Raw genomic sequence first — 12,007 nt, 5'->3', positions numbered from 1 at the left:
AGTATGAAATGGACATGAATCTCATCAGTGTCACTGTTGTCCACAGGGTTCCCAATATCAGCAGCCAAAATGAAACGTGTCATAAGAAGAGCTGATAGCAACACCAACAGTTAAGTTGCCTAAAACTTCCCATTATAAAGACGCTGTTTTAGCTGTTTATAAATGCCAAACTTCAACAATTCAGGCTGAAATGTCTCCTGGTGGGTGTCTGCCTGAAGGCAAAATGTATTTATTTAAACATTTCAGCTGTTTCTCGGAATGAGATTAAGGAAGAATAAGTTTTGCCCATGTTAAAAAATTTCTTACAACTGTTTCACTGAAAAACTCTAATCTCTCTGATTTGGAGCAGGGACCAGAAACTTGGCAGAGAATTTTGTCTTCTCAGTGAAAATCCATCCAAATTTGGCTAAATTATAGGCCGGGGGGGGGGGGGTAGGGGGGATTCAGTATGCACAGTTAGAGGCTTGTTAGAGTTTAGTAGCTAAATTGTCAGAAGATTCTGTGTCTAATGGGCATGCTCCAGCTCAGGAGCTTCTCCTGGCAATGAGGGCCCTCTGTGGCAACAGGAGTAGGAATTAAATGCAGGGATCCCATCTCTCCTGTGCTTTCAATTCTCCCCTGCTGGTATTCACGAGGAGGGAACCTGACTGGAATTCAATGGGATAAGTCAAGGGAGGGGGGAGGAACAGGGCAGGGAGATGGCACACAGGCACAAGCTGTTGGGAGTAAATATTAGGAGACAGAGAGAGCATTTGGGGTGGACAGGGCAAGAAAGATCTAACCCACTACAGCACCTGTTCAAAAACCTGGAAATAGAACCAAGATTCCAAGTCTCAACATTCCTTTGCCGTCTAGCAAACAGCTGTGAAACCTACTGACAAATTGTGTCTCATCCCCCTCTTGTTACTAGCCCACAAAGGATAACAGCCTACTACTGATATCAGTTACCTCTGTAGTTGAAGTTGTAGAGGTCTGTACAATAGATCTAAGGATCCAATACTGCTGACGACTCATGTGGGGAGTTAACATCATTGAAATGATATCTTTAGAGTTAGTTTTATTTTAATTTACATCCAAAAAACAATATTACAAGAACATTAAGGTTGCAAAAGTCAAGCACTTAAAAAGTTAGAAAGTGCCAGAATGAAGGCTAGCTGTGCAAATGTAATTCAGACCCCTTGTGCTTATGCATTATGACACAGTCTAATTATACGATCATTGGGGGTTTTTCCCTGCCTCATTCAGTGTCCTGGATGCACAGTGCTCAGGAAATGAACGGGGTTGTATAGTGAATGAAGCTGTTGTCTGTAGGATCCCTGCCTCCTTTGTTGCAATAGCTGGAATGTGTGTAGTGAATAGAGCAGACGATTACAGGAAGAGAAAGGATCCTCTTGTGATTTAAGCACTTGAACGATACCCTGGAGAACTGAATCCTGCCATATAGTTCTTATGTGATGCTGGGAAGTTACAGATGCCAAAATTTTCATAGGTGGCCACTAACTATTTGTTGCTTATTTTATGGGTGCCCAACTTTAGACACATGGGTCAGGTTTGAAAATGCTTCTGCAACTTCAAGTGAAGTCAATGAGAGTAGTACAGTGAATGTACAAAGTAGTATAAAAATGCTGAGTGTTGGGGAGAGGGCTCAATTCCGTTTTTAACTTTGCCAGCTGTGGGCCATGTTATACGTTTGGACTCCATATTATTCTCAATACGTACCAGGACAGCCACCAATGTCAGCTGGAGATTTGTACAAAAATCAAGGGTAGACTACAGCCTTTATATAGTAACTGAACTATTAGTTATTTGTTCAGTACCATATTGTCAGTGTCATTCAGTGAGAAAGTATTCCCTTCTACAGTCACCATTTCTGCTCTCTTCCTTTCCCATCCTCCTCTTGTTTCTCTTCCTTGTCTCTGCAAATCTCTTTTCTTTCCTCTGACCTTCACCTCCAACCACCTTCCTATTCATCCACAAACATGATCAGCGGAAATTGTTGAAACAAATCTGATTCATCACTGATGAAAACAAGTCTACTGAGAAGTAGTTTAATTGTACTAAACTTGGACCATATCCTCTACTTCTACACCACAATTCCATGAAAACACAACCCTCAGTATTTTGCATCAGACATCAATTTTGTTTATATTTTAACTGACAAATTATGCCAAGACATTCACTGTAACTTAAATTCAAAAGAGATATCTAGATAGTTTTCTGTGCAGTTAGAGCAGGGATGGGCAAACGACAGCCCGCGGGCCATATCTGGCCTGTCAGAACTTTTCATCGAGCTCCCGATGGGGAGCAGGGTTAGGGGCTTGCTCCCAGTGTTCCCTCTAATTTTTCCCACCCAGGTGCGGAATGAATTTTGTTATGTGCACCAATATGGAGGTGATGTGCGACACCTCCATGGAGGGGTATGAGGGCTCCATCTGGCAGTGCAGGCTTTGGAGTGGGGCCGGGGATGAGGGGCTCAGGGCTGGTGCAGGGGGTGAGGGCTCCAGCTGGGGGTGCAGGCTTTGGGTGGGGGCAGGGATAAGGGGCTCAGGGCTGGGGCAGAGGACTGGGTGCAGAAGGTGAGGGCTCTGGCTGGGGATGAGATGCTATGGACTGGGGCAGAGGGTTGAGTGCAGGCTCCAGCTAGGGGTGTGAGCTCTGGGGTGGGGCCGGGGATGAGGGGTTCGGGGTGCAGGAGGGTGCTCCAGGGCCACGTTGGGGAGAGAAGCCTCCCCCAGTGCTCTCTTCCCACAGCAGCACCTGGGCTGGGGGGAGAGAGGCACCTGTCCTCACCACAGGAGCTCTGGGGCTGAAGAATAGCCACTCCTCCCCTGGGCCAGGCCATGCTGCTCCAGCCACACCTGGGCCTGATCTGATCGTGGCTGGGTCCGGGCCACTCCGACCACGCCTGGGCTTGGGCCGTTCCAGACGCAGCAGGTCCAGGCCGCAGGGTGAGCTGGGGTCAGGGAAGGGGCGTCTCTCCCCCAGCAGGTCTTCAGACAGGTTCCCTAAGCACCTGTGCAGCGCTACATAGGCTGCTGCGCCATTGCACAGCTTACAGGGAAATTAGCTTGCCCAGCTTCAGCGCTCCAGCCAAGGAGCAGGGTCGGGGGCCGCTCCGTGCACACATGTCCCAGCTCCGCACAACTCCTGGAAGCGGCAGCATGTCCCCTGCTCTGGCTCCTATGCGTAGGGGCAGCCAGGGGGCTCTGCACGCTGCCCCTGCCCCTAGCATCGCCCCCCGCAGCTCCCATTGGCCACGGGAACCATGGCCAACGGGAACTGCCAGGGCAGTGCCTGCGGACAGGGCAGTGCGCAGAATTTCCTGGCCGTGCCTCCACATAGGAGCCAGAGCGGAGATGTGCCAACTGCTTCCAGGAGCTGCCTGAGGTAAGCACTATCTGGAGTCTGCACCCGAGATCCCTCCCCCCCGCACTCCAACCCAACCCTGATCCCCCTCCAAACCCCTCAGTCCCAGCCCGGAGCACCCTCCTGCACCTCAAATCCCTCATCCCCAGCCAGAGCCCTCATCCCCGCCCCTGCACCCCAACTCCCAATTTTGTGAGCAACCCCCGCCATACAATTTCTATACCCAGATGTGGCCCTCAAGCCAAAAAGTTTGCCCACCCCTGAGTTAGAGCTATTTTAGAGCAAACACATCAAGGATTATAGCACTGTAAAGTAGCAAATGAGCTCAATTTTCTCCCTTTACAGTGCAACGGATATTTCTGGCACATGTAAAGAAAAACTCAAATATGCATATTTATGTACAGTTACAATGCTGCTTGAGACAACATCTGACCTAGGTGCAACAATTTTAGGAATATTAGGAGTCAACTAATTTTCCATAAAATATCAACCTACATGGTTGATGATGGCAACACCCTTTAAAATAACAAATTAATGCAGTGCTGTCTGCAAAGGTCAGACTCATTAGCTGAACCACAACTGAACATGGATTGCTAGTGCAGGGGTTCTCAGGACAAATTACTTGGTGGCCTCAGAGTGCGGCCATCAACTCTCGCTGGTGGCCACTCCGACACTTTCCTAAAATACTTAATTAGCTTCAGGAAAAACAAACAGATATGCACATATACACGTCCAAATCATGGTCATTTATTTACTGCTAGCTAGTATGTCAGTTATAAAAACTGATATTAAACATGCAAGTATCACTTTTCACAGCAGACTTACTCAGCCCTGGCAAGCCTGGGAACAAATTAAGCCCTGGTTGGGGAGTCAGGGAAGGTGGGGGAGGCCAGGGGTGATGGGGATGGATGGGTGCCTGAGGGAGGCAGCTGTGGACCAGAGCCTGAAGCTCAGGGGATGGGACCCAGGGACAGAGCCTGAAGCTGGGTGGCTGAAGCCCGGGGCTAGAGCCCCAAACCCCACAGCCAGAGCCTACCACCCCAGGGCTGAAGCCCAAAGCCTGAGCCCCACCACCCCAAGAAGGTGGGAAACTCACCGGCTGCCTGCTCCTCCAGCGTTGTGCCCCAGGTGTATCCAGAGAGGGGCAGGGCCCAACCCCTGCTGGAGGCCCCAGCAACCAACTCCAAAGCAGTGTATCCAGGACCAACTGCGGGGGAGTGGGAGCTGCACTGCTTTTCCCCTCCACCGCCAAATCAGAGCCCAGGAGGCTGCGGCCACAAGAAAAGCCACAGTGGCAGCATTTGAGAAACGCTGTGCTAGTGTCTCTTTCAGGCCAATAAGATATCTGAGAGTAGTTAACACTGCCTTCCCACCATTCCTTTAAGCCAGTGTTTCTCAATGAAGTCCATGTACCAGCACCAGTCCCTGAGATCTCCTTGACACAGTTTAGGAAGGCAGCTAGCCAATCCCTGGTATCAAAAAGGTTGAGAAACACTGCTTTACACAATCTCTGCAGTTAACAAGCAGAATCTGATTCTTCATATGAGGAGACAGCAGTCAGGTAAATATTGGAACTAAAATTAAATTAAAAGGTTGAGACCTAAGTTACTTTTACCATATTATAAAAGGCTGTATTTGTTATGTTTTAAAAGCAGATACATTAACTCCCTGGAGTATGTTTGCTGCCTGGTTCCCTGATCAATAATGCTTCTTGTCAAATCAGCAGTTCTTAGTGAAAGCATTACTCAGATGCCCTCAAGGATTCCACTGCAGAACAATCCATGATGCAAAGTCACTTAACGCTCAATATTGAAAAAGGAAAGGAGTACTTGCGGCACCTTAGAGACTAACCAATTTATTTGAGCATGAGCTTTCGTGAGCTACAGCTCACTTCATCGGATGCATACTGTGGAAAATACAGAAGATGTTTTTATACACACAAATCATGAAAAAATGGGCGTTTACCACTGCAAAAGGTTTTCTCTCCCCCCACCCCACTCTCCTGCTGGTAATAGCTTACCTAAAGTGATCACTCTCCTTACAATGTGTATGATAATCAAGTTGGGCCATTTCCAGCACAAATCCAGGTTTTCTCCCTACCACCCCACCCCCACAAACCCACTCTCCTGTTGGTAATAGCTTACTACATGAAAGTTGCAATATTACAACAGAAAAACCTGAAAACCAGACTCCAGCGAGAGACTGTGGAATTGGAATTCATTTGCAAATTGGATACAATTAACTTAGGCTTGAATAGAGACTGGGAGTGGCTAAGTTATTATGCAAGGTAACCTATTTCCCCTTGTTTTTTCCTCCCTCCCCATCCCCCCAGATGTTCTTGTTAAACCCTGGATTTGTGCTCGAAATGGCCCAATTTGATTATCAATTGTAAGGAGAGTGATCACTTTAGATAAGCTATTACCAGCAGGAGAGTGGGGTGGGGGGACAGAAAACCTTTTGTAGTGGTAAACACCCATTTTTTCATGGTTTGTGTGTATAAAAAGATCTTCTGTACTTTCCACAGTATGCATCCGATGAAGTGAGCTGTAGCTCACGAAAGCTTATGCTCAAATAAATTGGTTAGTCTCTAAGGTATCACAAGTACTCCTTTTCTTTTTGCGAATACAGACTAACACGGCTGTTAGTCTTGATTCAATATTGACAGGTTTCAGAGTATCAAACTACTAAACGAGAAGTGTTCTTGTTTATGGGTATGAAATGTCACTATAGATGCTCTGCAAAATTCCAAAATCTAAACGGTTGGGGTTTTTTGTTTGTTTGTTAACTTTTTATTTCTATGTATCTCAACACACAAAGGTATCAACCAAGTACTGGGAGAGAGAGAAGTTTTCCCCGTCCCTGCCCTCTGTTCCTCCAAGTTTTCCATCTTTGATTTCTCTATCAAATAGTTTCTAGATATGCAAACTCAAATTCCTAGTAATTATGAAGTCTGGTGGAGTGTCTCACCCCTAGAGTCCACTTACTGGCTATGCTGCTCTGAAGAATACCGAATTTTGATGTCTACATACTACACAACGCAGTGGCCAGGAAAAAAGGACAGGTAAATCACATGTAAAAAGTAGAGTTAGTTTACTTTCAGGAACATGTATGTATAGTGTTGGACCAAACAAGCATTCCCATTTTATTTGATTAGTGTATAAAAGTAACATTCCTAGGAAGCTGTTTAAAAATAATTTTAATACATTTGACATTGATGACCCAAATATTTTTTTCATGTTTCATCATCAAGCACAATTTCTAGCATACTTCAATTTAATATAGAACATTTCATGGCTAACCTGATTTAAGGTAGTCCGAGACTAATTTTATCATTACAAAGAAACGTTTCCCAAGTCTTTGGTTCAAAAGTATTTTGAAGTGATTCTATGTTTTTGAAGCCTTTCAAAGGCACAGGAACTGTGCTACAGTCTGTTTGCCAGCTAACGGACAAGAATAGCTTGGCAAAGGCAAGCTACAGTACGCTAAGTGTCACGCAGCAGCCTCTAGAAGCTCTCTAAAGCCTGAACGTTAACAAAAAGCAGTGCTACCCCTAAGAGTTCATTGCCTGAAGTTTCATACTCCAGCATTCACACAGTCAAGTCTACATCCTATATGTTAGCTGTAACTGCTCCCTTCTAGTTTCAGTTTCTAGAAAAAAGCTTAAATTTTAGAAAAAAGGAACAGAAGAGGAGAAAAAATGTAAAGCGTTACAGGTACAGAAAGTTACAAATGTAGAGTAGAAGTTAAAGTCTCCACTAAGCTGCAATCACAGTAGACTGCATAGACTGCAGAGAGTGAGGCCCAAGACCAATACTGAGTAGGTCTACACTGTAATGTAAACCCAGGGTTATAAGAATTTTAGTTTGCAGACACTGGGTTTGTTAACCTAGGGCTTGAATGTCTACCCTCATTTGTAACCCCAGGTTAGGAATTGTTGAACCCTGGGTTCCAACTTGGTGATCCACGCTCTACACTGCAATGTGCAGGACTGAGTCCAACCACCCATATCCCAGACTTCCTAGAGCCCTCCCAAAAGGGGCCACACTAGCCCTTTGTTTATAGTGCAGTTTGGGAAAACCTGACTGTCCACCAAACTTGACTATCCAGAGGACAAAAAGTCAGACCCTGGGTTTGTGGGATACTTTTGAAGGACTTCCAGAGCACAAGTCCAGTGTGGCGGCATATACACTGCAAAGCAATAATTCTTGAACCCTGGGTCAGGCTTACCTCAGGCTCAGAACGTCCATCACTGTGCAATTCTTGGGACCCTGGGTCCAAGCCCTGAGTTAGCATGATTTGCGTGTAGACAGAAACGGCGTTACGCTTGATCCAGGGTTTGACCTCTGAGCTTACACTGCAGTATAGACTTACCCACTGCCACCATCAAGCTAGTCCATGCTCCACACATTTCTAGATACAGGATTTATGGAAAGACACCTTCTTGAGCCAGAGTAGTAAGAGCAGTTACTATGTGGTGGGTTCAATTCCTGCTGTGGACAACATTTGCTTTTGAATTAAGATGTTCATTATGGTTCACAGAATACAGAAAGGAGTATCAAACCTCCTGGCAAATACAACAGGAGTAGGGTTGCCAACCCTCCCAGTTTCTCCGTGAGTCTCCTGGAATCAGGCCCTATCTCCCAGAGGCTATTGCAGCCAAACCGGGAGATTTTGGGTGCTAAGAGTCTGACAGTGCAGTGGGGCTAAGGCAGGCTTCATGACTGCCTTCGCCGCTCCCGGAAGTGGCCGGCACAATCCCTGCAGCCCCTGGGGAGGACAGGGGGTCTCTACACACTGCCCCGAGCACCGAACTCCGCAGCTCCCATTGGCCAGGAATTGCGGCCAATGGGAGCTGTGGGGGCAGCGCCTGCAGGCAGGGGCAGCACACAGAGCTCCCTGCTCCCCTGCAGGAGCTGCTACCAGAGGGATGTGCCATGCGCTTTTGGGAGCCACCCATGGTAAGCGCAGCCCCCCTCACCCTCTTCTGCAATCCAACCCCCTCACCCCAGCCCAGAGCCACACCCAAACTCCCTCCCAGAGCCCGCACCCTGCACCCCCTCCTTCACCCACTGCACCCCAACCACCTCCCCAGGCTCAGCCCGGAACCACCTCTTATACTCCGAACCCCTCGGCCCCACCCCCTAGCCCAGAGTCTGCACCCCCTCCTGCACCTCAACCCGCTGCCCAGTAGAAGTCAGTGAGAGCAAGGGACAGGCTGGAGTGAGTGGAGACAGTGCCTCGCAGAAGGAGCAGGGTTTGGGAAAGGGGTGGGGCAAGGGTGTTTGGGTTTGTCCAATTAGACAGTTGGAAACCCTAAACAGAAATAACAGGATGAAGTCAGAGGGAATTAGGAGACAACCAGGTCTCCCATCTTGACAGCAACTCTCTTCTGCTGCTATAAAAGAGAAACCATGAAAATATACAGCCAATCTGTTGGGTAATTAGGTCCAAAATATTAAGTTTCTGTTTTGTTTATATTTAAGTTTTTAAATTAAGGCTTTTTACAAGACTCCCTGCAATGTAATTTTTAAATTTCAAAAAGACCATTTTGATTTAAAAAACACTAATATTGCACCTAATGCAAAAGAGCTAGAAAGAAAAGTAAACAAACATTTTTGACCAACCTGAGTGAAATGTAAATAAGTGAAACAGACATCCTAAATAATGAATAGTAATCTGAAATTGTAGTTATTTCTCCATTTCAGTAATCTGTAACATAGGCAACAAGAAAGTTTAAAGTTATTTCCAACTTGTCTTTATCTTTTGTGAAGAGAGTTGGGAATATTTCAGATTATATAATTTTTATAGTCCTTCAGCAATATAATTTTGTGTAAAATCAAGAGCATTTTAAATGGACAAAACTTTTGCTAAATAATGATGGTAATTAGAGCTGATTAGTTTCTCCTTTTCCTCTTGTACTCTCACCACCCCAAAAAAACCTGAACACTCACCAGAACACCAGTTATTTCATCCTATATTAAATCTTCACAGAATACCTGCATTTTCCATTCTGGCAGTCAAATGAAAGAGTGGGATGTGTTCACGCAGTATCCAAAGAATTAAGTATTTATATGAATACAGTGTGTGCGTGAGCACAAGCACATGTATAATTAGAAAAGAAAGAAGGGACTATTGTCAGTTTAGATGACATACCCATATACTTTCATTTGAGCAATACCCCTCTGACATCTGAAATTTGCTATGAAAATTAGATGTCTATCCCAGACAAGGATTAAAATATTCAAATTACAAGACTGAAAAATTGTACAGAATGTTGCAGTATTGTAGCTCTTTCAAAGATGATCTGCACAGAATTAAACTTTCTTTTATTAAAAAATCCTGGAGGCCTTCTTTAAAAGTTTTGGGATTTTCTAACTGCTTATTTACTTTAGAAATAACAGGTATATCATAACTGTCCTTCCTTGTTTTTGCTGAAGAACTACTGAGAGGTCTCAGGAACAATTTGAGTTTTAGTACCTTAATTGAAGGAGCAGAAGTGTTGAATCTTTAGTGAAGGCTCCTTTTCTTTAAACTGTTAGTTGTTGAAGCTAAACATGTTTAAAGAAAGTTCAGTCTGATGAATAATCCCTTCCCATTTCAATTGCTCAACTTTCACTCCCTTGGCTCTTGTGATATTACCCATTTCACTGCTTCTCCTGTCAAAGTCTTCCAACCTGACTGACCTTAATTTCTAACATAAAAAACCAAGCAGAGCTCTTGTGATTGAAACCTTTCAGGCCACATTTATGTCATAAAGCAGCAAAAAGGGGCACAAGACTATTTCTTCCCCCCCACCCAATCAGGTTACCTTTGAAAAGCATGTAATTGTCAGCAATTCTTTCAAGCAACTTGGTATTGAAAGAAATTAAATCAATTTGGTGTCCTGAACATTAACATTCAACTTCTCTGTAGCAGAGTCATTTTAAACAGTGCATATGGAAACTATTATTGAAAATTTGCAAAGTATAAATAATTCTACTGTATCTTAAAACTATTAATTTAAAGAAGTATAGAAACCTGGAGTGTATCACTGTGTAATCTTTGTCCCATATCGCCGGCTATAAATTAAAGCATGACACTGAGAAATAGCTACACAGTTGATTTAATTGGGATAACTGAAAGGACAGTAAGTTACACAGATGCCCACATATGAAACCTCCTCATAGCAAAAATCTTACTTCAATATAAGTCTACTTACACCAACTTTTATGTAGGCTAAATATTAAAAACTGTTTTCTCAGTGCTTTACTTCCATCTTTCCATGTAGGAAACTCAGATTTGAAAGTAGTATTATGGTTTGCACAACAGCCAATGGTATTTGGAAGCATGACGAAGTTATGCTGTTAGCCCCTAAATGGTTGCGTTTTTGGTTTGTTTTTGTTAGGCAGGGAGTGGGGATAAGTAGTAAAGATGGTAGAATAAGAAGGGGACATGAATTTTGTGTATTCCCTAGCAGAAAGGCATGAAACACCATTTACAGCAATCTTGGCAAAGTAACTACTTCTCTAGCTGCAAGAAGAATGACATGAATACACCAAGATTCTATGATTATAGATGGAAACTGGAAAATCGTAATAAAGGTATTGCCCCAGAGATGAAAACTCTTTCAAGATAAGCTGTCAAGCAAGGTACTCTGGAATCTGACAGAGGATATATCTGTAAAGTACTTACAAAAATAGAAACAATGCTAAGCAAAAGCATAAATCCACAAATAATATGATCACCATACTGATAAAGTGAAAGAATGTTTCCATGGATTTTAGCTAATACCCTACCCTCTCTTAATAAGGTAGGGTATCATTTTACCAAACTCATTCAGTATTTTTTTCACGCTGCTAGCTAAATATCAGTTCAGCCAAAATAATTTCAAACTATTTGTACAAAGCAGCTGAAACCTAGTAGGGCTCTGAAAAAAATTAAAGCTGTTTAACAATTCATTAAACATGCAGTTTGCATAAGGTCTACCTTAATAAAATGTACACCGTAAGTAACTCACATTTTTCTTTCAAACGCCAAGTTCAGTTGCATAACTTCACAGACCAGCTTCAGTACCTGTCTTTTCCCTACACAGCTCTGTATGACCTCCAGTTCCACAAGCAGAATCTCTCAGAGCTCATTTCATCATTTCCTGTTGGCTGCTGAAATCCTTGTAGCTCAAACTAAGGTCATTCCTTCACATTGCAGTGCTCTCACAGTTCTCAGGTTTTTCCACAACCATTCCTGATATTTATGTACCGCAGTAATATGTCGGGACTGCCTTTCCTACATACTATAATAAATATGAATGTTCAAAATGTAAATCTTTCATTCAAAGTATGAATTCACTGAAGACATTTTTAAGTATATGATTAGCCTAGTGAAGAGTTAAATGAGAAAGTGGAGGGTTTTTTTCTTCTTTCTTTTACTATACCAGTGAAATTGAAACTGTTGTGGTACCAATTTCCACAAATACAAATGCACACCCCTAGTTAAGAGTTAGCTATGACGTTTCTATTTTTACAGACTTAAAAAGCTGGATTACTGTGTTTCAGGAAGAGTATGGGGGGGTTATAATCACTAATATAATGATGACATGGAACAGAAGTAGGATAAAGGTAACCAATTTCAAGAAAACTAAATTGTTTCACTTTAAAGTGCAACG

At 43.8% G+C, this 12,007-nt stretch overlaps 1 protein-coding gene across 5 annotated transcripts in view; it reads right to left on the bottom strand.

Annotated features, from left to right (window-relative positions):
- Window positions 1–12,007, bottom strand: part of PACSIN2 (protein kinase C and casein kinase substrate in neurons 2) — a 127,767-nt gene that overhangs the window by 70,689 nt on the left and 45,071 nt on the right. Inside the window, exon 1 of one of the 5 annotated variants that reach the window (XM_048825623.2) lies at window positions 11,363–11,500. The exons of the other annotated variants lie outside the window; for them this stretch is intronic. The gene's annotated coding sequence lies outside the window, so the exon portion shown is untranslated. Of the gene's footprint in view, window positions 1–11,362; window positions 11,501–12,007 lie in introns of those variants that run through there. 5 annotated transcript variants of the gene reach the window in all.

This window comes from Caretta caretta, chromosome 1 (assembly GCF_965140235.1).
Source record: "Caretta caretta isolate rCarCar2 chromosome 1, rCarCar1.hap1, whole genome shotgun sequence".
Taxonomy (NCBI): domain Eukaryota; kingdom Metazoa; phylum Chordata; order Testudines; family Cheloniidae; genus Caretta; species Caretta caretta.
Note: the sequence above shows the minus strand (reverse complement) of the source record. Positions and strands in the feature narration are given on the sequence as shown.